Genomic DNA, 22,905 nt, shown 5'->3' with positions numbered 1-22,905 from the left:
AAAATAATAACGACAAGGATGTACCGAGGCGGACGGGCGGGATCGGGATCGACGGCCATTGCCTCGACACACGCACAACAAGGTTGACCCGCGTCGGGGACGCTACCAACTTCGTGGCCCACGTGCAACCATTATACCGGGACTAACCCGTCATAATGGACCTCATTGCCTACCCCGAACAACGGTTATGCGGACCAACGGCTCTACCGGGACCACGGCCATCCGGGCCAACAGCTACACCGGAACAAACGATATCCCTACTCCGCTCTCGGCGGTGCCGCTCCTGGCGCAGCTCGAATGTCACGGCATGTCTTTCTTCTTCCGGAGATCCTCATTGCTTCGGTTTACGTTATGTCCGGTTTTCACCGTATACAACTATTTCCCGTAAACTCTCAGCTCAGAATAAAGCAATAACACATAGGTAAAAAAAAAAACATATAAAAAAATAGAAAGTTGTGGGAAATAACATACGGACATGAAAGTATCCCAAGCAAGCCAAACAATTGAAAAATGACCCCAACCCAATTTGCTCTGTACAATATATCATCCACCTTTGAAAGTATCGCCTAATCGTACGGCATGATAACCTCCACGTCGATAATCATCAGTACCTTCATCTTCTGAAGTACAATCATCACTGCTCTCTTCAATCATATCTTCCTTCTTTAATCTTTGATCCTCCATTTATTTCCAATTAAGCACTCAAATTGATTATCTAAGCCAATAAATAAAGTGGATTGTGAAGTTAGTGAAGAACTTTTTTGTTTATCTTCCCAACTAATTGCCTCTGTTTGTGTACTTTGTTTGGAAGTGTTCTTGAAATTGCTTAACAATCTTCAATCTTTGATCTGGGTTAATGTACAAAGTGGATTTACTACTCCCTCCGTCTTAAATTATTTTGTTTTATGCCCTTCTTTAAAATTATAATTTCTCTCGTTTAATTTATTTACGTGCGTCATCTCTATTAATAATAAAAGTCTACTAAAGACAAAATAGAAATATATATTCATTAATTTTGCTTTAAAGTTCTAAAATGACTAACAATTTTAGAAAATTATTGTTATATCCCGTACTTTGTACGTCGGGATAATCCGAGCTAACTATGAAAAGTGTAGAACAAGACTATTCCGGGAGGCGAAGTAGAGAATTTTAACTACGATTTTATTTCAATGCACAAATTGCTTATGATTTGTTGGCATGGAATATTAAGAAAATTTGGGGTCAAAAGTCATTTTTGGAAAGTTAAAAAAAAAAAAAAAAATAGAGGCATGTGGCCGGCCACATGTAGTGTGGGCCATGGCCACATGGAAGTTTATATGTTGATCAAAGATGACTAAGTCATCATAATTCCCTAACTTCATCACTCTAGAATTTTCAAGAAAAAAAATTGGGAGAAAAGCTTATGGCCGTTCGGCCATGGCACCTCAAGAGAGAGCAAAGGGTAATTGATCAAAACAAATATTTTTCCTTAAGCATTTCAATTCATTAGAAGGTGAAGAACAACATAGAGTGCTTGTTGAGTAGGCAAAACAACAATTTGTTCAAGGCACAAAGTGTAGACAAGTTAAGAAGTTGTGAAGAAAGGTAAGTTTAATCTTGTGTTTATATGATATGGGTGGTTTATATGTGTTGTAGTATGCTAAAATGGATGAAATTCATGAAAACTTTGCATTTGAAGTTGGGCCGTGTGGAAGGTGTGTGGCCGTGCATGTGTATGTTGTGTTAAAAGTAATGAATTAATTCTAGTTAGCATGTTTTGATTGTTGTTGTGTGAAGAAAAGAATGAAAATCGTCTATATGGGTGTGTATGGTATTGGCCGAATAAGGCCCCTTTGTGTAGTTAAGAATGAACTAATATTATGTAGTATTTTAGTTGTTGTCGTCATAAATTCTATGTTGATAATGAGATTTTAATGAATCAATTTGAAGTTGTGATGGTTGTGGGCTGATTTGGAAGCCAATGTAACTCTTATGTAAACTCTATATTTAGGGTAATGACATTGTTAAAGAGTAGATTGTTGGCGTAGTTCATGAGTTCTAGAAGAAAGAAATGCGTTAGAGTGGTTATGTTGAGTTGGGGAGAGATTTCGGGTAAAGTGGAAGTATGGTTGGATTGTTGGAAATATTGTGTTAACTGTTTAAAGTATTCTTGAATATTGTTTGTATGGTTTTGGATTGGTAATCGAATGTATAAGCGTTTATGTTGATTTGAATGCGAATAGTCGAATTGAATATAATGAAATGTTGAAGTAAGTATTATGGAATGTTGATGAATTACGTAGAAAAGAGTTGTTAATGTTAGAATGCATTGTGAGTTGATTATTGATGTTGTAGTTTGGTTGTTGGTATGGTTGTTGATGAATTTGGCGAGTTGAATTCTCGGGTGTTGCATTTATAGAGGAAATGCTGCCCGATTTTTCGTAGAATTTGGTATACGTTTGGAATCGGGTTCTAAATGCCTTAGCTAATGTTGGTATTTAATGGCATATTGTAGATCTTGGGAAGTTTGCGACGTAAGATTGGATTAGCTTCGAGAATAGACGAGGTATGTAAAGCTTGTCTTTCCTTTCTTTTGGCATGTCTTAGATCCAAGTAGGTTATGAAATGATTTCGAGGTGACTCTATTCTCACGATCCGAGCATAATGACGATTCTTAACCGTCCCTTGATATTCATATGTTTGATATAGATGAGCTATGGTTCCTATGCTCCTTGTACGGTTGGATTTTTAAATGTTGCATAAGAAGATTGTTTGTGTAAAGGATCTTTGCTTTTAAAAATGTTCGTAACTACGAACGAGCGTAACTTTCGCGAGACGAGCTCGGATCGCCTCGAAACGTTCGTAGGAGGTTCCATAACGAGTAATAATCCTAATCTTCATAAGCGGGCCCGGTTGGTTTGATGCTCGTCCGTGGGCCCCGAGACCTTTCTATGTTCGTTTGTAACGGTTCTTTGAAAAGAACTTAATCCGATTATCGTCCTAACCCTCGGCGACTATTATTTAATTATCTATCGAGTCCCAACGACAATTATGATCTTGATTTCCGTAATCTACTTCATACGATTTGGATATGTACCTTTGACATCTAAAGTCTAATTGATATGATTCGGCGACATTCGGAAGGGAAACGTAATTTGATTATTGTTTGGCCTTTAAATGGAAGTTCGTTTGACCATTCGTCGAGTCGATAATGATGATCCGTATGCATATGGTTTCTCACTACTCCGCTCGTGCATGTTATGGTTACACCATTCACCGAGTAATCTTGGGACCGGGTATGTATTCATGCACGGACTTTTGGGTATTATTCACCGAGTCCCTCGTTAGGGGGCCGGTACGGTATGTATATGATATTTCACGAGTCCCTCCCCGAGAGGGCCGGGCACGGCATGTATGTGATATTTCACCGAGTCCCGAAAGGGTCGGGTACGACCGAGTCCCTATAGGGGCGGGTACGGTATGCATCGACATTTCACCGAGTCCCTCACTAGAGGGCGGGTACGTATATATATGTATATATATACGATTACATGATGGCTATGTATGATGATTATATGATTTCACTTACCGAGTCCCTCATTAGAGGCAGGGGTACAGTATGCATATATATGATAACATTATGATATGACACGGACATACATGATATATGATTTAAAGGCAAGTATTCGATTTTAACGTCTTCCGATTTTTTCGATTACTATACTTGTTCGTAAACCCCGGTTCGGTTATGATTACATTTATTGTATTCCATGCTTTACATACTCGGTACACATATTCGTATCGACCCCCTTCCTTCGGGGCCGCGTTTCATGCCCGAATACAACGATTTGTTTCGGTGAGCCGCAGGTTAGGACCTCATTACCTTGTTGGAGTGCTCCCTTGTCCAGGAGCCCACACTTTGGTACAGACTTTTCTGTTATATATGTATTTATTCATTCAGGGGTACGACGGGGCCCTGTCCCGTCATATGATTCCGTTATTACTCTTGGAGGTCTGTAGACATGTCTGTGGGTTGTGGGGAGTGTAGTCAGTTGCGTCTGCGTTCTGTACATTCCGGGTTATTTGTATGATATGTATATATGTATATGCCTCACCGTGCTTTTCGGTATGTATAAGTTCTTAGTATGTTTGCTATGAGTTGATTATGATTAGCAGAGGGTACGAGTGCCTAGTTCGGGCACTAGTCACGGCCTACGGGGTTGGGTCGTGACAATTATTTTGATTAATCACGACACATAATTTGAAATGGAAGAGGTAAGGGTTCTTGTAATTTGTGAAGTTGGTGAAGGAAAAAGAAAAAAGAAGTTCCTCTGTTGATGTGCTAGTACTTTATTTGGAAGTGTCCTTGAAATTGCATAATTTATTGCTCTCTCTATCTCAATTTATATGATATAATTTTTTTTAGCATGTTTCAAAAATAACAGGAAATAATTTAACGTTAAAATTTCTCTTTTACCCTTAAAAAAATATTTACATCCACATAAATACACGTGACATGTTTTAAATCACAAGTTTCAAAAGTCTTTCTTTATTTCTTAAAAATCGTGCTTAGTCAAACTATGTAACGTAAATTGAGTAGGAGGAAGTATTCTATTGTAGGGTCATTAGAACTTTCGAAGTAAAGGGGAAAAGGTGTATTCACATATGAAAACGTGTTGTATTATTAGAAGTCGTTTGGACATGATTTCATCTCATGAGATAAAATTATGAGATGAAATCACGAGATGAAATCATGTTTGGACATGCAATTTAGATTTCTTAAGTTTCAGTTTTTTTTTATAAATATAAAAACCCCATAAGTTGTGAAAATCATCAAAAATTTTCCAATTCTTATAAAATCTTACCAAATGAGTAAATCATAGTTCATAATAAAATTAATACGCTACTAGAAAACCTTTCTAAAAAATACAACATCAATTGATCAAATTTTGATTCAATAAAAAGAAAAATTTAACATGAATAGCAATGTAACTACTCTTTAATATAATCCTCCCACATGGTAAACATGATTGGCAATATATATTTTACCAACTTGCAGATTAATATTTAATACAAATGGTTGGTGCAAAATATATTTTACCAACTTGCAAATTAATATTTAATACAAATGGTTGGTAAACATGATTGATAAATATATCTACCAACTTATGGGTCCTTTTTTACAAAATAGAAATGTATGAGTCAAATTTTACATTTATATTTTTTGAAATCATGATTTCAAATCCCAAATCAAGCCTTTTTGGATGATTTGGGATTTCATCTCATGAGATGAAATCAGAGATGAAATCGCATATCCAAACGCCGATTTCATCTCACGAGATAAAATCGCATGTCCAAACGCCTATTTAGTGTTTGAAGCTCTGAAACTAGATGAAGATGATGATGAAGCAAAAGTGGAGAACGTAAGTCTTGTTTCTCAACTAATTATGTCAAAGCATTTGCTTGTGGAAATACTCCCCCGTTCATTTTTATTTGTCCAGTATTTCAAAAATAGATTTTCATTTTTACTTGTCACTTTTAGCATATTAAGTTAAGACAATTTATTTTTTCCTGTTTTACCCATAGTATTAATTACCCACTTCAATTCATTTTTGAAATCCAATAAAAATATGCACCAATTAATATGAGTATATTGGTAAATTATACACTTTATTTATTATTTCTTAAATAACATGAAAAGTTCAAAGTGGACAAGTAAAAGTAAACAGAGGGAGTACAATAATTTACTGATTGTTTTTTTTTAAAGGGCTAACTAATTTATTGCCAAATACTAATAAGGGGTAGTTTGGTTTGAGGTATAAGCGAAGATAAGTTTGATATTAAAATTGTTATTGTTCTATATTATGTTTAATTTTTGATATTAAAATTCGTGTAAGTTATGCGAATATTAACATTGAAAATCAAACACTCCATTATATAACTAAATTTTACATATATTTTATGTATTACTTTATACAGGATAAAAGGTAGAATAAATAATACTATTTGTATTAGCAATATGTGGATAAGAATATTAAAAACGAAAATGCTCATACAATATGTAATTCTTAAAAAACAATCCTCGTATTATTTGTTCACCGTATGACAATCCTTTTAAGTATTTTTTATTCTTCACATAATACAACAACAATAACATACCCAGTAAATTTCACAAAGTAGCGTCCGAGGAGAGCAGTGGCGGACCCAGAATTTTAATATGGTGGGTCTTTGACGTTTCTTTACCATAAAGTTGCTACCGCTCATAAAATAGAAGTGCAAAATTATTTGAACACAATAATAGAAAAAACTAACGAATAACATCAAGAAAAAGTAAAAAACTAAACGTAAGAAGTGGAAAAAAAAAAAAGAAAAAAAAGTTAGACAAAGAGGATAAATATTTTGGAGAAACAGAAGGAAAATTTAGCTAGAACAACTAGAAAACATGATATTTTTTAAGTTATTTAAGGAAAGAAAAGTCAAGAAGAAAAAGAAGAGGAGAGCTCTTAAAAGTTTATGTTCACAGGGAATCGAACCTACATCCTCAGTCAACCGTGCAATTTCAACTAACGCACAAAACCAAAGGATCCACCCTAAGTTTGAACAATGAGTGCGATTTAGCTTATATATCCAAAGTCAGAGAAATTTTTATATATTTTTTTACTATATTTCTATCTACTTATAAATAAAATATAATAAATAAATATAAATTAATAAAATATATTAATAGTAAATAAAATATACAGAAGCATGAGTGAAAGTTGGGATCGTCATCCGTCCTAAGGGCAATTATGACATTTCTTCCAAATCCGGAAGCTTCTCACTTTCTCCATCTCCACATGCCCCTTTTTTATATATAAAAAAAAAATACAAGTTAGATACTATATGTAATTCTTTTGCTTTTCAATTGTTAATAGGAGTATCAATATACTATATGTGCTTCCTGATTCTCTGTTAGGAAAAAACTAAAAATCTTCAGGTTTATTTTTTGAGATATTGTTGTAGGGAGTGACATTTAAAGTAACAAACTAATAATCTGATGAAAGACGAAATTCGACATTCTCTATCGGCATGGCTGCTTGATTTCTTTAAACTTTGGGTTTAAGGGCTTTTTAGACTTTGATATAATCTGATGCAATGTATCCTTCAATTCTAAAACTGAATAGCCATCGAATCAGCTATTCCGCCCAATTTAGTTTATCATAAACACGTGTTTTATGCTTTTTAGTTTATGTGTAACTTGAGCTTAACCCTGAGCCTTAACATATTGTTGCCGCTCTCTACGCTCTGATGCTCAGGTTTTCCTCTTGCCACCAAATGATCTAACGAAGGATGAGAAAGCTGTACTTGATTTAAATGGGACAAATTCGCTCTCTACCAAATGATATTGCAAAGGAGTCGGTTGTAATCTTTGCTTGGGATTCAATCGAGGTAATATAATTGAAAATCATATTGATCTTCAGTTATATTTATGGATAATTGTGTTTCTCTTAGTGATTATGTTCATTTGTTCTCTCTGCCAACCTGTTAGAAATTTGTATTAGTGTGCCCTTATCGAGCTTATGATTGTTGAATTTGAGATCTCTATATTAACATTATTGTGAAATTCTTCGATGCCTTAAAACTATGGTAACACATGTTCTAACTAAGTCTAATGATTCAGTTGCTCTGCGACCAGGTCTTGCGACAAGAAGATGATATGACAGAAAGATGTGGATGGAAATATTCTGTTATAGATAATAGTAGACCAAAAAAGCTAAAAGTTTAAGAGAAGTTCAGAGGTTTATGTATAAATTCAACCACCCAAAATACTTCTTTGATATACTCGAGCATAATAAACAAAGATGAAAGAGTCAGAGCAAATTTCCTTTTGAGACTACGATTTTTATTTTTCGATTAAAAAAAAGTTCTCTCTCAATTTCTGCTACAGTTTCCTCCTCTTTTAAATATTACTCAAATCATATTAAAAGAATTTCTTAATCTATACAAAGGCATCGTTACGCAAGATGATTTAGTTTTTTGTTAGGGTCAGAGATTAAATCTTGAAGGAGAAGAGTTTATGGCAGGAACCGCTTAAGCTTACCGTCCTCAAATTGGATGTCTCTTCTTTCGGTAATTCTATATGCTTTTGTTTTCTTAATTAGAAGATTGATTTATATTTTTGGTTGATGGATGTGTGCTAATTCTGAAATTTATAGATATTGAAGTGTCTAGAAATGGGAGCTTGGAAGCTCACAAAAGGGAGGTGCAACTCTTTAGAATTCCCTGAAGGACCGGAGTGAAACCGGGTTCCTAATTCTGCACATCAAAGGAAAATGTAAGCTGTCAATCATGTATTTTCCACTTTATCTGGATATGTAGTTAAGACCAGCTATATATCTTGTATCCAAATTGTATCCTCTTTTTACTTTTGATTAATGCTTCTTAGAGTTTAATGTACAGTTTCAGTGCTCTGTCTTATCTCAATTTGTCCCTTAGATAATGATTGATGTTAATGAGATATAAGTACGATATTAAGTTTAAATTAAGGGTCTTGATTATGAAAGCTCCTTTAAAGATCTGAAACTATATAAAAGAATCCTACACCTAAGCTCAAAGTCTGGGCGATTCTAACTTCTCAACTAATGACGACTCCTGAAAAAAGGTGTTTATCTCTTTGTTAAAGTTAGACTGACAAAGTTTTAACATACTATGTGCTCTTAACAGTTACCAGTTTCAAAAAAACACACTATGTGCTTTTATGGGGCAATTTAGAGAAAAATTCCAAGGCATGTTGTGATTGTACCTCTTCCATTTTCCAAAAAAAAAAAAAAGGAATTTTTGCTCTGGGTTTGAGAAAAGATTTTTCAGATTCCGTACCGCAAATCAAAGCCAAATAGAAATATAGAATAGATCTTTGGTTCTAGAAAAAGGACAGACCAAAGGAAAGATTCAACATCGTATTTCCTTGCTATGTCGTATTTCTGCTAAACCATCACTTTTTTCAGTATTTTCAAATCAAGAGACCATAGCTTAAGAATAAAAAATTGATTTAAGTAGAATCTCAATTTTGATTCAACTTTGTCTCTAGAGTTCTTGTGTCTCTGACTAACATGCAAGTATTCCTGCTTTGAGACAAATTGTAGTTATCAAAGTGAGTTACTTTACCTTTTCTAAGAACCAGCACAAGGTAATTTGTTCTAATTTTTAGTAGTTAACCGAAAACAAGAAACAATTGGACTTATAGAGGCAATGAGGCTGATGAAAATCGAGATGAGCTAGATGAGGAGTGGATCGTTGGACGCCATCCGTTTGTTCCTAAATTCTCTGCTCGCTGGGAGAATATAGAGAGAATGTGAATTGCCTTTTTAATTAAATAGGATATAATTTCTATTATCTATTTCGAAATTAGTAACATCAAAGTACTTGATACTCGACGCCTTATTTTATGTTAAAATTTCTCAAATACATGAACTATTAATATGTGGCAGCTTTTACTTTCTGCATAAATGTGCAAGATTTATTCTTAACTAATTCTATTTATGTAATCAGATTAAAGACTGTGTGTACCAGAAAGAAGAGAGACTGTAGCAGAAAAAGAATCAGGTTTGCTTCAATTTTAGATTTTACTTCTTACCTCTCTTACTGGGAAAAGTTGCTGGAAATAAATTTGATTTTTTTGCTGTTTCTCTCGGTGTTATCCTTACTCTTCAATGATTATCCTATGAAGCTTATCTCTTTTTCCTAAAAGACAAATATTATATGAGGATGGGAAGTTTGATATTGTACAATGAAAATGAACGATAAAGGCATCATATTTGAAATGGGGAGACCATCGGCAGAAAACCAAGGTTTTTAGTCTTTTAATGTTCTTTATCCTCCCCTCTGCTGTTCACATATGAATCCCGTCTTATCAACACCCATGGGACATGTGGATAAGCCTTTTTAGATGTTCTGATACATGGGTTTGCCCTATAAAGACCCCGGGGTTATATCTTGCACACTTGCAATCGTGCAAGATTGGCGGATCAAAGTGATGCCTGTTTATGTTTATATTTTATGCAGGGATATTATGAGGTTATTTATGTTGTGCATCATGGTTATCTGGTCGATCTTTACGGCCTTGCTAACCATATAGGTAAAGTTCTAAGCTTGCAGGTGGCATGACACCTTTTTAGAAATACGTCCATGCATATTGCCGGTGAACTCATACCGTGAGATGATTTACCACACAGTAAACTTGGCGTCAATAGTTGCACAAAGCTTTCCACATTTTGGCAATATTTAATGTGGAGCATGGAGGCTATCACGAATGTCTGATGTAAGGATGACGATGAAGAACATTAGCAGGCAAAATCAGATGATGAATTTCGTGTGATGTCTCATGTCATGTCTCTTTAAGGCATTTAATCTTTTGGCTTTGAAGTTGTACTATTAAAAAAAAAGTTTTGTTCTTTCAAGAAATTTCTATGTAGCATATATAGTCAGCAACCATGTATACTCCGTATGTACATATTCTATTTACACACATCAACTATTTATATTCAATTTTTTGAGTAGAATGAAATATGTGGGTATTTCTAGACTTTAGAGAGTGTGACACGGTAGAATATCAACTCTGAAGTCATTCCTCATGCGCACGGGCAGCAATTATCTAGTACTTATTATAGAAGCACGGGTCTCCATTAGTTTCGTCATCCACCCCTTGGGTATTACCGTAAGTGCACACCTGTCATTTGGACGTCTAGGGTATGGTATTTCATAATTGCAGCTCTTTTAATTTCTCTTGGTTCATAGTTCCATACACCAAAATTTCTGCCTCAAATCTTCTTCCATATCTTCCTCCAAACTCTCTATCAAACAACAGTGGAAGCTAAAAGCAAATGGTTTCGTACATCACTATTTTTACTGGTGAAATTTAGTGATTCAATCATTTTCTTTATTTGTTCTCTGTATTGATATAATCTTTAACAGCTTCACTTCGTTTTTCCTTTGTTCCTCAAGTATGCCTAACAGTTTGTCGGAGATGACAATCGGTGGCTGGAATTTTGAATTTATCTCTGGTGGGGAGTTGTTGTTGTTCTTCTCTATACTGTAATTTTTCTTAGTCTTTGTTTAATCATTCACATGGCTCCTTACTGAATATGCAAATTCATAACCCGTACTAGGTAATACGAGTGCGGTAACTCCCCAGAAGTGACTAGCTGGGTTTTCATTCACTTTCCTTCTTTCAAATCAAATTCCCCCCAATTTGGCATATGTTGAGTTCTATAAAGTTTTATTTAATTACTCTATTGTATTTTTTAATTTTAAACATTGAGTTTGAGGAATGTGATATTGCAGTGGAAGAGGAGCATGTCTTCTTTTATTGGATTTGGTGTTTGGAGAGTTATTGTTTATATAGCTACAACATATGCTATGCACCAGTAATTCTCACATCATAAACTTTGACTCTATAATAGTTTTTGATCTTTTTCGATTGGTTTTTCTTATGTTTGATTATATGCCTGAAGCAATTGGATAATTTCTTTTACTTTTCTATTTTGGCAGATGTTCTACAACACATGCTTTCTCTTGCTGCTTGCTGACTCTCTGTGGTAACCAACCTGCTCCTCATTTTATTTTCACAAAATCCTCTGCTTTTTCTTCTTCAGCTTTGGCATAATTGAGCCCTAGGAGCTTCATATGTGGCCTTTCGTGTATTAATATTTTTAAAATTATTTAATCTTTCACGAGATCTAGCGGTTTCCAACCAGATAGCTCTTTAAGATTTGGGTTTTCCTGTTTACATCTTTTTAACGGTTCATATGTTCTTCTATTTTGTTTTTACCTAAATTGGTACATTCTTTAATTTCGGTTTCTTTTGGTAAATAGCTCCTTTTTTCAATTTAGCACAATTCGATTTTCATCTGCATTACTAAAGAGTCGGTTTATCTTGTGGAATCGTGTTTTTGACAGAAAAAATTGGGGTTTCGTCTAATGTACTTTGCAGCTCGTATACGCTTCATTAAGGTAATCGTATAGTTCAAAAGTTGTTTTATTGGTGATCTATTTATTGTCGTTTTAAATTGTAATCGTATAGTTCAAAAGTTGTTTTATTGGTGATCTATTCATTGTCGTTTTAAATTGTATCTCTGATTGAGTTTTTGAGGTTCCATAATTTTGATCCAGGGTACTAAATTCGAGATGTGAGAAGTGCTAATTGCCAATGAAGCATTAGAGTTCGATTAACAATATATGATACTGCAGTGAATTTTATACACTAAACTGATACAATTTTTAGCAAGTGAAGAAGCTAGCTACTTATGTCTTCTTCCTCTACCTGTTTTTAGAAGAGAATTTCTTAATCTATATAAAGGCATCGTGTAACATCCCGTAAATTCGAAATAGGTGTGAATGCATGAATCTAGTATAAAGGTGATATTTTAGCTTTACGAATCCATTCGGGATGAACTCGAGTGATAAAAAGTCATTTTGAAGTCAAACCAAAAAGTGAAGTTCTTAAGGCCTTCTAAATTCGTCTAAGTCTGAGACTGTCTGTACTTATGACCATTTTTGCGGTATTTGTGTTAGTAATTTGAGAAAACTCAAAACATGAAAGTTGTAAGCCTTTGAAATACCTTTCCAACCATATATTATGGAGCTTAAAGAGATATGTGTGCTATAAGTTATGACCGTTTTACTGGACGCTGCGCAGTCTGCGCGAAGTGCCCTTCAGGTGCGCGATCGCGCACCAGAGGCAGTGTTACTGCCTTCGCTGCGCGATCACCTGCGCGAAGTGGGCCTCCAGCTGCGCGGCCGCGCACCGAACACGACCTGTTAAAAGCCCAACTTCGTTATATTCATTCCCACTTCGTTTTAAACCATTTTTCCTCAAGAAAAAAACCCTAAAGAAGTCTCTCAAGCTCTAGGGACGAAGTTCTTCTCCTCCAAACCATTTCAAGGCATTAAGGTAAGCGTATTCCAAGCCTTCTAAGTCAATTCCAACATACGTTTATGATCATTAAGCAAGAATTCATCATTCTTAACATAGGGTTTTCAAGAAAACCCATCTCAAGGTTCAAGAATTCAAGATTTTGGAAATCTTCTTCAAAGCTCAAGTCTTTAATTCAATTTTTGGAGCGACTAAGGTATGTAGAGTTATTATCTACATGTGGGAACATCATTGTTCTTCCCCACGCCTCATAATCCATAAATTATGATTCTTTACGAAAATTAGGGTTTCTATACTATGTTCATGATAACCCTAGGTCCATGTCCATGATTATATTATGTATGAATTGTTATAATTCCATCATTGAGTTCTTAATATTTCTTTATGATTATTAAGAATCTGTCCGTAATCCATGAAAACCCATATATCTCATTCCATGGGTTCATGCGCTAGTTTATGATATATTATGCTATTTTCAAGAAAATACTATACATGTTTTACAAGTTCATGCAAGCAAGCTATAATTCATGATATCCGTATACAAGCAAGTTATATTCATGAAAATCATGGGCAGCAAGAATCGCACTTATTTTACATGTTCAAGTTTTGGGAGTTGCTTTAATTACGAGAAAGGCTTGATAGGCCCGAAACTACGTAGCCAAGTAGGATGAGGATCGCTCCACCCATGTCCGGACGATCTCTCATAATGGCCGGATCCTTTCATATTTTATTAAATCTCATGTTCCCTGGCAAGGAGTAGGTGTTCGCTGTGGGGACGCGTACGCCGGACCATGGATCGGTTATAAGTTATTGCTCTTCCTATTTATAATATTTTTACCATGTTATATATATGTATGTATTCATGTTCATGTCCAGTTTCAGTTCTTATCATGTTATCCCATGTCCCATGTTATTTCATTCAGTTGCTTTACATACCAGTACATTCAATGTGCTGACGTCCCCTTTCTATTGCCCGGGGGCCTGCATTTCACGATGCAGGTACTAATTTACGGTGACGACGTATCTTCTCGGGAATGACACTCGTATCACTTATTGGTGAGCCCATCTCATTCGGGGGTTTAGTCAACTCTTTGTTTTATAATTAGTTATGCATCTAAGGTATGCTGGGTGCCTTGTCCCAACAAGCATGTTTTTTGGTCAGACTCATGATAGAGGTTTCATAGACTAGACAAGTCAGTTATGTTATGTCAGACTTTTGGAGTCGTATAGCCATTTTTGGCTCATTCATGTTATTTCCGCACTCATGTTTAAACAAGTATTTTTATTAAGTATTATGACTTATTACGTTTTATAAAGGCTCATCATGCATTCACGTTATATTCCGCTTATGTTATGCCTTATGATGATTCAGCAAGCCATGTGGTTCGTTCGGTCACATGCAGTAAGGCACCGAGTGCCGTGTTTCGCCCAGGCCATGGTTCGGGGCGTGACACATCGTTACGCAAGCTGATTTAGTTTTTTGTTAGGGTCAGAGATTAAATCTTGAAGGAGAAGAGTTACGGCAGGAACCCCTTAAGCTTACCATCCTCAAATTGGATGTCTCTTCTTTCGGTAATCCTATATGCTTTTGTTTTCTTAATTAGAAGATTGATTTATATTTTTGGTTGATGGATGTGTGCTAATTCCGAAATTTATAGATATTGAAGTGTCTAGAAATGGGAGCTTGGAAGCTCACAAAAGGGAGGTGTAGCTCTTCAGAATTCCCTGAAGGACCGGAGTGGAACCGGGTTCTTAACTCTGCACGTCAAAGAAAAACGTAAGTTGTCAATCATGTATTTTCCACTTTATCTGGATATGTAGTTAAGACCAACTATATATCTTGTACCCAAATTGTATTCTCTTTTTACTTTTGATTAATGTACAGTTTCAGTGCTCTGTCTTTTCTCAATTTGTCCCTTAGACAATGACTAATGTTAATGAGATATAACTTATAAGTACGATATTAAGCTTAAATTAAGGACGTTGATTATAAAAGCTCCTTTAAAGATCTGAAACTATATAGAAGAATCCTACAACTAAGCTCAAAGTCTGGGCGATTCTAACTTCTCAACTAATGACGGCTCCTGAAAAAAGGTGTTCATCTCTTTGTTAAAGTTAGACTGACAAAATTTGAACATACTATGTGCTTTTAACAGTTACCAGTTTCAAAAAAACACACTATGTGCTTTTATGGGGCAATTTAGAGAAAAATTCCAAGGAATGTTATGATTGTACCTCTTCCATTTTCCAAAAAAACAAAAGAATTTTTGTTCTGGGTTTGAGAAAAGATTTTTCAGATTCCGTACTGCAAAGCAAAGCCAAGTAGAAATATAGAATAGATCTTTGGTTCTAGAAAAAGGTCAGACCAAAGGAAAAATTCAACATCTTATTTCCCCGCTATGTCGTATTTCTGCTAAACCATCACTTTTTTTCAGTATTTTCAAATCAAGAGACCATAGCTTAAGAATAAAAAATTGATATAAGTAGAATCTCAATTTTGATTCAACTTTGTCTCTAGAGTTCCTGTGTTTCTGACTAACATGCAAGCATTCCTGCTTTGAGACGGATTGTAGTTGGCAAAGTGAGTTACTTTACCTTTTCTAAGAACCAGCACAAGGTAATTTGTTCTAATTTTTAGAAGTTAACCGAAAACAAGAAACAATTGGACTTATAGAGGCAATGAGGCTGATGAAAATCGAGGTGAGCTAGATGAGGAGTGGATCGTTGGACGCCGTCCGTTTGTTCCTAAATTCTCTGTTCGCTGGGAGAATATAGAGAGAATGTGAATTGCCTTTTTAATTAAATGGGATATAATTTCTATTATGTATTTCGAAATTAGTAACATCAAAGTACTTGATACTCGACGACTTATTTTATGTTAAAATTTCTCAAATACATGAACTATTAATAGGTGGCAGCTTTTACTTTCCGCATAAATGTGCAAGATTTATCTTTAACTCATTCTATTTATGTAATCAGATTAAAGACTGTGTACCAGAAAGAAGAGAGACTGAAGCAAAAAAAGAATCAGGTTTGTTTCAGTTTTAGATTTTACTCCTTACCTCTCTCTTACTGGGAAAAGTTGCTGGAAATAAATTTGACTTTTTTTGCTGTCTCTCTCGGTGTTATCCTTACTCTTCAATGATTCCCATGTGAAGCTTGTCTCTTTTTCCTAAAAGACACATATTATATGAGGATGGGAAGTTTACCTCATATTCTATCCATGAAAGCCATTTAAGTTTGATATTGTACAAAGGAAATTAACGATAAAGGCATCACGTTTGAAATGGGGAGTCCATTGCCAGAAAACCAAGGTTTTTGGTCTTTTAATGTTCTTTATCCTCCCCTCTGCTGTTCACATATGATTCCCGTCTTATCAACACCCACGGGACGTGTGGATAAGCCTTTTTGAATGTTCTGATACATGGATTTGACCCATAAAAACCCTCGAGTTGTATCTTGCATACTTGCAATCATGCAAGATTGGTGGATAAAAGAGATGCCTGTTTATGTTTATATTTTATGCAGGAATATTATGAGGTTATTTCTGTTGTGCATCATGGTTATTTTCTGGTTGATCTTTACAGCCTTGCTAACCACATAGGTGAAGTTCTAAGCTTGCAGGTGGCATGACACCTTTTTAGAAATACGTCCATGCATATTGCCGGTGAACTCATACTGTGAGGTGATTTACCGCACCGTAAACTTGGCGCCAATAGTTGCACAAAGCTTTCCACATTTTGGCAAATATTTAATGTGGAGCATGGAGGCTATCAGGAAGTTCTGATGTAAGGATGATGATGAAGAATATTAGCGGGCAAAATCAATTTAGTGTTAGAATGATTAATTTCGTGTGATGTTTCATGTCATGTCCTTTCAAGGCATTTAACCTTTTGGCTTTTAAGCTGTACCATTAAAAAAAAGGAGTTTTGTTCTTTCAAGAAATTTTTATGTAGCATGGATAGTCAGCAACTATGTATAATCCGTAGGGCTCTTTAAAACTTCTCTTGCTTAAGAAGATATGACAGTATGTTTGGGTTATTAAATAATAAATCCCATTTTTTCTGCAGAATTCCAAAGTAAGGACATCTGATGTTTACCCATAAGCTAAATTATAATTTCCTTGACTGCACAACCATTGGTGAACAAATTTGAAACTCAACTGAATATTACACTAATACTTGAACTTTAGCTAACATTACACTTTGTACGCTAGCAAATTATATACCAAAACGGAATACGCTATTACGAAGTGTTGGGCCTATGCCTGCACGGGCTAATTTCATCTAGTACTATATATAAGCATGAGTTTCGAGGTGATTTCGTTGTCCACCTCCTACTCATGTTATATTATAACTATATATAAGAGGGGATGAGAATTTTTTGTAGTCCTCATAGGGCTATTTTTGTCATTTACTAGCTCTGAAAGAGTTACACGTGTCATCCAACTTTTACACTTTGAATCCCTCTTTTATCAGAGCTACACGTGTCATTCAACTTTTACGCTTTGAATCCCTCTTTTATTAATTTGCCTCTTTTTTAGTTCTATATTGCTTCAGTTGCCACAGTCTAATTTAGTAAATAAAGGCATATTTTGAGACTTTTCGTAAGGCCCAAATTCAAGGGCATTCCCACCTGGCCAAAAGCTCATTGACTATTGTGTCTTCAATTTGATAGATAGTCAACTTTTTAGGGAATGGAGATCTTAGTAATTGGTACTCCTTTCGTCTCAAATTATTTGTCGTGATTAGTAAAATAGTTATTTTAAATTATTTGTCATTTTCAACTTTATAACAATTTCTTTTTAATTTTACGCTTAATAATAATTGTTCTTGAAGACCACAAAACACCTCAATTGTGAAGATATAACACATAAATAGAGTAAATATTTATCGAAGAGGTATTATATCTTTAAAAAAACAAGTGTAAAACTCCTCCTACTCCTCCAAATTAATAGTTTATTAATGGGTGTGTAAAAATAACGCGACAGATAATTTGAGACGCATATAATGTAGCCGTAACTTTTTGTGATTGGTATAATTTAGATAACTTTTGGGGCCACATTTAAAAATCTTTTACTTTATATATGTGCTTGAATTATCATTTAATAATATTCTTATAAGATTATTAAGTTGATTTGGGTAAACATACTAAACTAAAATTATATCAATATTTTGTTATTATACATTTCAATTAAAATTGTTATTTTACTTTTTTGAGGTAAGCCCGGGCCTCCCGCAACTAGTTGCTATTACACAGCATAGCCATAGAGGAAGGACCAAGGGCAAAAGAGTCTTTTTGCTCAATCACAAAAAATTATCATCCTGTTCTCTTAATCTTTTCTAGAATAATCAGATATTTTGTTCCAACAAGGCAACAACAGAGAGATATGAATGTCTTCTCTAGATTCTCAAGGATTGCTCTTTGAGTTCTCATCTTCCGGTACTAGCCCTTTTGTTTTCCATCTTCTCATTTTCCATGAATAAACCCAATTATTTTATCTGTAGTCTAATCCTTGGCTGTTCTTGTTTTTGTCCTGCAACCAGTTGGCCCTTTTCTCTGGTTGCTTCACCAGTTCTTCTTTTTCTGGTAAGGTAAGTTTTATTATTGTATTGGAAATGTTTCACATGCCGAGCTATTTTTTTCTATTCACTGGGTCATAGCAGCTCTAACAAATTTTTCCTCACTCTGATTAGCATATGCATGTTTGGAAACGTGCATGTTTGGAAACGTGCATATATGTACACGCTCTCGACATTTGGATTTCTGTTTAGAACATAAATAGTGAAGGAAAAAGAAAGATTTGATGCAGCCAAGTTGTTTGACAATATGCCTTAACCAACTCAAGTATGATATTCATGGCAAAGAAATGCCAGCTACTTACCAAATTACATTTTTAAGAAGCATAGTACATTAAACTTTTAATGAACAGCAAACATTATCAACTAATAGGAAAATAAAGAGAAAAGTTGTCCCTTCTGAGTGTAAGAACAATTTTATAAGTATGCGGATAATATGTGAACAGATTAAGATACCAAATCACCGACACCTTAAAACATCAAAACAGAAGTTTCTTCCTCTGTATAGATTAATTTGGATAGACTACGAGCACCATTGAACTTTTATTTTTGGATAACCGTGATGTTCCGACCAGCTTTGGCACACCTCGACTAATTCCAACATTTTGTAAGATTGATTTGGCCTTTTATGCAGGTGCCCTGGGAAAATTCTTACAATCCCAACTTTGAAGCTCTAACTCAATTAGGAACACCAACAATTACAAAAAAAAATATATAGATAAGATGAAAGCGTCCTATAGCCTCACGGTAGACATCTACTTTATGTTGAGACAGATAGAGCTTGTGTTTTATCTTCGTATTCACATCCCAGAATTAAGTTGCCAAAATGAGGTGGCACAGTTGGTAAGGATTTGAATCTTGAAAGTTCTTTGTGTTGAGGCATTTTGCCAAGACGAGATGGAACTTTACTCGCGTCCTGCTTTGTTTACACTGTCCATATTCATTTTAGAGGCACACGAATATTTGGTGCAGTAATTGAGGATTGTTAGCAAAAGGATTAAAGGAAGCAAAAATGTATGTAACTTTACATTATTAGTTGAAATATATCTTGAGTATATTTAGATTTAAGAAAATTATGCAAAAGCTAAGATATTTAAGAGAAGTTAGTCGTCGCAGGCCATTCTCACTGGCAGTTCTCTTAATGGATATCCAACAATGCTTGAATGATCTCTTCAACCAATTATTGCTTTATGCTATATTCATGTTACTTTTCAAATTAGCTAAATATTAGTATCGACAACCAAAAGCTTATAACATGAGAAACTTCATATCATAGTAAGTTGGTTATCTAGCTATGAACCAGTTTTTGAGTGCTTGAAGCAATAGAGATGAATGTTATACATATAGCTGATTGTTTCCATTCCGTGTTTTACAGACTGAAGGACGTGAGAAATGTCTCATAGGAAGTTCTAGCCTCCAAGACACGGGTCTTTGGGCTTTCTGCCCAGAAAGAGAGTTGCTCGACACAGGGGAAAGGGTATGCTATATTCTTTTCGGTACTACATATAATGGTTGGAATCTTGATCCACTGTTCTATTTTCATTAAATTGATCAGTTACCAGAAGGTAGTAGTTGGGATATGATGGTCTAAAATGTCCAGAAGCAAGATTCTTATCACGGAAGTGTGTTTAGGTGTCTCTCCCCTCTTTTTGGTAGATAAGCAAAATAAATTAATGCACCCAATCCCAGGATAGCTCAGTGAAAAAAAGGAGTTATTTCTCTGATTTTCATCTGTTTTCATTTGCTTTCTTCTTTTTCAGTGAAGGAACCCTCTACTACGAACTGGTGCAAGTCCAAGAAGTAGGCCTTTATGAAGTACTCCAAGAAATATGAGACTGATGAAGGTAAAAAAGATATCCAGGCACAGTGGGAGAAACTGAAGAAGTATGCTTATGTCACCCGTGTGTTACCTTACACTCAGGTACTAAATCTGAATGTCATCCCTCTGAGATTGTTTTTTTTTTTTTTTTTTTTTTTTTTTTTTTTTTGGGGGGGGGGAGCACCTTGGCCTGTAATCTTTATCTGCTACTGCTTCATATATAAAATGTACTCTAATTTTTCCCCTGTTTTCACTGAAATCTTGTTTAGATTACTTAGAGGTGCTGTAAGAATTAGTATTTCCAATTGATATTGTACCTCTTAAAGTTAAATAAGTTCAGTTAGGATAACTTTATACTTGCATGTTATCCTCTTTTGCCAAGCAACAGATTTGTATTCTGTCTAATTCACAAATATTGAATATCTATGCAGTGAATATGTTGATCTTATAGGGATCGAGAACGTGAACAAGTCAGCAAGATATCACCTACAGGACATTTAGGTTGGACCCGTGCTGAATATTTTGGTTGAAGGATAGCGTTGAGTACTACTGGTCTATGCCAAAGTGCAGAGAAAATCTAATAGCACATTCTATGATATGTGGTTCATATATGACTATATAATTTTAGATTCATGGGTGGTCTTATGCACTTACTGTAACAAAAAAATTACCCAATTATGCACATATTGTACATAGACTATTGGTTATTAGTATCTGTTTAAACTTCAGTACGACTTCGTGTTTGGCCGTATTTATCTTGAAACACGTAAGACTGGAACAATACGATCAATATTATGCGAAGGTATATGAGCTTCTCTCTTTCGCACTTGTACATGAAAATGTCATGTTTTATCCATGTTAGTACAGAGACGTCTGGCTAAATGTGTTAAATTATTTAAGTTGTATTGTTATAATAAAAAAAGATTATAAGCATAAGCACGGGCCATGACTTCTCTAGTTACTGCTATATAGAAACATGAGTTTCTATGTAGTGGTCGTCAGTCACTTAAAAAAAAAATATGGGCTCCAATCTTCTTTAACGGTAAAAAAATTGTAAAAAAAAAAAAAAAAATTTAAGGAGGAGTCAATCTTCTATAATAGTAGGGATGAAAAAAAAAAAAAATTTAAGGTGGGGCCTACTCTTATATAATAGTAGAGATTAAAAAAATTAAAGCGGGATCCGCGTGAAGAATTAGGAGACAATTGTTAAAAAAAAAAAAAAAAAAATTTAAGTGAGATTCACATGAAAAAGTAGGAGACAATTGCTAGGGAAAAAAATTAAGGTGTGGTCCACGTGAACAAGTAGGAGACAATTGCAACGTAAAAAAAATAGGATACTTAAATAATGATAATAAGTTCAGAAATGGTAGAGGTACGCTTAGAGAAAATGTAAAGAAGAGAAGTTCGGGAAAAAAGAAATAACCATTTAAATTGATCACAAAAACTGCTAAAGAAGTCATAAAACCAAAAGATTTAAAACTTATACCTTTGGGTATAAGTTTAGACACATATGTCTCACACTAATAATGAGAAATAACATCAAGAAGACGAAATATAAACGGTCTTCTATAATAGTAAATTATTAAAAAAAAAGGTGGGGCCCACTCTTTCGTAATAGTAGAGATAAAAAAAATTAAGGTGGGATTCACGTGAAGAATTAGAAGATCCACCTCATATTCATGTGAAAAATAAAAAATAAAATAAGGTGGGGATCCACATGTGTGTTGTGGGTCCTACCAAAACTTTCTCCCTATTTTTTTGGCTCATTGTCACTTATGCACTTATTTTGTGTTGCTGTTTAATTTTTGTCCCTCAAAAAAAAATTATGGGGTATAAATTTATATTTCTGCATCATAATATCTCAAAAGTTGTATGTTCCGCACCATTAAAAACTTATGGCCACCAGGCATAAAATTTAGGAAAAATAACAGCCTATGTCTATTTAGAAAAAATATTTACCTGAAATGACTCATATTTTAAAAATTACCCGAAATAACCGTTTTATACATTATTATACACTTTTATATAAGATCGACACATATTTACAGTAAGTGTATAATGTTGTATATCGTGTGTATAAACACTATTGTAAAAAAAGTTGGCTATACAGATGTAAATTAAAAATATAACTACGTGAATATAATATTTTATGCTGGATTGTATATTATTAAAATTATTCCTAAAATTAATTGCTAAAGGCAAAAATTAAGTACCAGCCCATTTGAAGGACAATTCGTGCAATTTCTTCCATTTTTTTAGTTTTAAATTTGTAATAGACAAATTCCCTTTTTTAAAACTAAACTCTATAAAAGCATGAGTTGAAAAAGTGGATCGTCAACCAAGGGCAACCAAGGGCAATTTGGTCAAAGCACTTGCCATTGAATAATTCCATTAGTTAAAAGTAGAATCTTACTATAGCTTAGTATTAAATATATTCATACTTTTCCTATTTTGCCCCTTCTCATAAAAATTGCATCACAACAAATGATGTCATTTCAAGTGGCAGGTATTAATTATATTTTTGGTCACGTGTCACTTTTACACTCCTTTAATTTTCACTATTTTATCATGCTCACATAATTCCACTTAATAGACAAATAACATTTGTGTATATGTAT

General features: G+C 34.5%; 1 protein-coding gene and 1 long non-coding RNA gene across 31 annotated transcripts in view; one reads left to right on the top strand and one right to left on the bottom strand.

Annotated features, from left to right (window-relative positions):
* The window catches only part of LOC132049661 (uncharacterized), a 57,979-nt gene that overhangs the window by 23,919 nt on the left and 11,155 nt on the right, over nt 1-22,905 (bottom strand). Inside the window, exon 1 of one of the 25 annotated variants that reach the window (XM_059440558.1) lies at nt 472-821. The exons of the other annotated variants lie outside the window; for them this stretch is intronic. The gene's annotated coding sequence lies outside the window, so the exon portion shown is untranslated. Of the gene's footprint in view, nt 1-471; nt 822-22,905 lie in introns of those variants that run through there. 25 annotated transcript variants of the gene reach the window in all.
* LOC132049660 (uncharacterized) lies at nt 18,178-21,090 on the top strand. Of its 6 annotated transcripts, XR_009413135.1 has the most exons (5): nt 18,178-18,331; nt 18,436-18,478; nt 19,103-19,311; nt 19,844-20,389; nt 20,719-21,090. It is a non-coding gene; the product is annotated as an uncharacterized LOC132049660 (long non-coding RNA). The 6 variants fall into 6 exon arrangements; XR_009413134.1 differs by lacking the exon at nt 19,103-19,311 and having other exon boundaries at nt 18,436-18,463; nt 19,816-20,389; XR_009413133.1 differs by lacking the exon at nt 19,103-19,311 and having other exon boundaries at nt 18,178-18,463; nt 19,816-19,945; nt 20,024-20,389.

Source organism: Lycium ferocissimum, chromosome 3 (assembly GCF_029784015.1).
Source record: "Lycium ferocissimum isolate CSIRO_LF1 chromosome 3, AGI_CSIRO_Lferr_CH_V1, whole genome shotgun sequence".
NCBI classification, from domain to species: Eukaryota; Viridiplantae; Streptophyta; class Magnoliopsida; order Solanales; family Solanaceae; genus Lycium; species Lycium ferocissimum.
Note: the sequence above shows the minus strand (reverse complement) of the source record. Positions and strands in the feature narration are given on the sequence as shown.